At 31.7% G+C, this 2,753-nt stretch overlaps 1 non-coding gene across 1 annotated transcript; it reads right to left on the bottom strand.

Moving 5' to 3' along the window:
* Positions 1-2,414: 2,414 nt before the first annotated feature.
* LOC115873833 lies at positions 2,415-2,517 on the bottom strand. Its single transcript, XR_004048617.1, has one exon. It is a non-coding gene; the product is annotated as a U6 spliceosomal RNA (small nuclear RNA).
* Between the last annotated feature and the right edge of the window lie 236 nt (positions 2,518-2,753).

Raw genomic sequence — 2,753 nt, 5'->3', positions numbered from 1 at the left:
GTTAAGGGCCACATACCCCACTCTCCTTTACTTAGGCACAATTCTGTGCCAACGTTTTGGTTGTATGCTTTCCTTTGCCCCTTCTTCTCTCCTGCTGGCTACAAGGAGGATGTGATGATTGGAGGTTTAAGAGCTGTCTTAGGCTGCAAGGACTGGAGTTATACTGCAAATATGGATGGAGGCTGGGTCTCTGGTGAATATATAGAATAGCCTATCAAATAACCTCCAGACTTCTTTTATTTGCTATAGAAATAAACTCTTTCCTGTAAATTCTCTAATATTCTGTAGATAATATTTTCATTTATTATATGCAAGTGAACCCCCAAATTATCAATGCCCAGTAAGAAAGTAGTTTGTGGAATCCAATTTATTGTAACTATGTTTGTACAGATAATTCTCTTTATTAGTATAAAATTCAAGCCAATAAATTCTTATTATATAATTTTTATGTCCAAAAGTTTCCAGGAAATAATAAATGATTCTAATTTTTCCAGGCTTCATTTTGCCCAGATTTTTCCCCATCAGTGCCAATACACTTTGTTTAGAATACAAACAAAGAATATCTTTATAAAAATTATAAATAAAAAGGTAGTCTTTACCTTTTAAGTCTCAAAATTGTAACTTAGTTCTGATAATTATTATCTCAAAAATATTGTCTAGTATATTAATATGATATGTATATATATATATATATGGATAGATATCTATCCATATACATATACTATTTGAACTTTCATTTTTCTTAGTTTACTGGTCTGGCTAGAACTTCTAGGCTGGTGAATAGAAGCAATTATATGTAGATATGTTGCATTTTTATTATAAAGAGAGTTCTTCTAATGCTTCAATAACAATTATGATGTTTGCTGTCATTCGATACCTTTTACCTGAGAAAGAAAGTTCTTTTCTGTTCCTAGTTTGCTAGGCATTTTATTATAGTGGGCCACTAGATTTTATCAAACACATTATGTGAGACTATTAGCATAATAATATTTTCTCCTTTAATCTATCAGTGTGAGAAATATCTGAATAGATTTTCTGATGTTGAGCTTCTCTTCTGTGAGATGAAATTTCCTGGCTCATGATACATGGTTTAAATACACAACTCAATTCAACTTTCTATTAATTTACACAGTAGCTTTGTACTTAACTTTTCAAGTGAGATTAGCCTATAATTTTTCATTTCTACTCTCTTGACTGGTTTTGATATCAAGACCATGTAAGTTTTATAAAATTACTTAATAACAAACTTAAAAACATTTTTCTAAGTCAGTTTATATTAAAATTTGAGTTCTTTGGTCTTACATTTTAGTAAAGTTTCTTTGAAAATGTTTAGGTCATTTGGGGATTTGTTTGGAAAGTTTTTAACCACTGAATGGATGCCTTTAATAGTTATAGTGCATTTAGATTTTCTATTTTTCCTTGAGTTAGTTTTATTGAAAAAATAATTTTCAGGCGTGGGTCTAATTTGTCTAAATTTTATTGATATTTTTTAGTTGGTAAAGTAGCAAGAACAGGTCCATATTTTTTGTGCTTTGGGTATTTTCCAGATAGTAAAGAGAGTAAAAGTGAAAAGGCCTTGTCTTCACTCCCAGCTTCATCATTTGCCAGGCCTCTTAACCTAAACAAGCCACAAATACCCTGAATCTGCTTCTGTATTTACAGAACAGACATAATAATATGTTGTTTAATGATGTATTGAGAAAACTAGAATTTATGGCATTGTACTCTCATTTGTCTATAACTTAAACAGTAAAATGAGTGTGTAAGTCTTGCTAACAACTATGACTTTTGGTAGTGGTACTGGGGAAGGAGGTTGTCACATGATGATAAAGCTGCTGGTTCATGGATTACAGATTGAGTAGGAGTGGTATTTAATACTCCTGTCATAATAGCTCTGTGTAAAAATGATGTATGACAAACCCAACATTTCAGATACTGTATGGATGCTACATTCCTGTATTATGTGGAAAGAGAGAGCGAATTTCCTATTGGTCAACTTGACATTTAAAATGTAATAATACTGTGGGGTGTAGTTAGGTTACCGAAGAAAAAAGAGAGGTATACTTTACTTGTGTACATTATATACGACTGTTTACTTGTATACCATATGTCACATAATATACTACTGGTTTACTTCTTTAATACTGGAATGAAGAAAGTTGATAGGTATTTGTTAAAATTAGTCTCTTTTAGCAGTTTCGCCAACCTACCGTTCACATATCATACATTTCATCAGTTCAATCATGTTCATAAGAGTTGTACAACCATCATCACTATCAATTTTTGGATATTTCTTCTTCCTTGAATTAGTTGTTTTAGCTCTCCATTTCTCGTATCCATTTAAAACTATTCATCTAATCCTGGTCTCTGTAGGTTGACCTATCTTGGGTTTCATATACAGAAAAACATGCACCAAAAATATGGAATGATTCACAAGTTTGCATGTCATCTTTATATATGGGCCATGGTACTCTTCTCTATATCATTCCAATTTTAGTGTATTTGCTGTTTAAGCAAACATTTAATAGGTATTTTAATTCTGAAAAATACATATGGGTCAAAGCTTAATGTGATACTATACATGCATGTGAGTTTCTGATATAATGGCTGTAAAGGCGAATTTTTAAAAGTTTTAAAGGTAAATTTCTTCTGCAGACATATGGAAGGGAAACTGCTGATAATTTTGGAAATTTATTCTTGGCACAGAATCCAAACTCATTGCCATCAAGTTGATGCCGACTCATAACGACCCT

This window comes from Echinops telfairi, unplaced genomic scaffold (assembly GCF_000313985.2).
Source record: "Echinops telfairi isolate 266 unplaced genomic scaffold, ASM31398v2 ScPeMD7_7469;HRSCAF=8507_1, whole genome shotgun sequence".
Classification (NCBI taxonomy): Eukaryota; Metazoa; Chordata; class Mammalia; order Afrosoricida; family Tenrecidae; genus Echinops; species Echinops telfairi.
The sequence above is the reverse complement of the archived record's forward strand: the minus strand, read 5'-3'. Positions and strand labels throughout refer to the sequence as shown.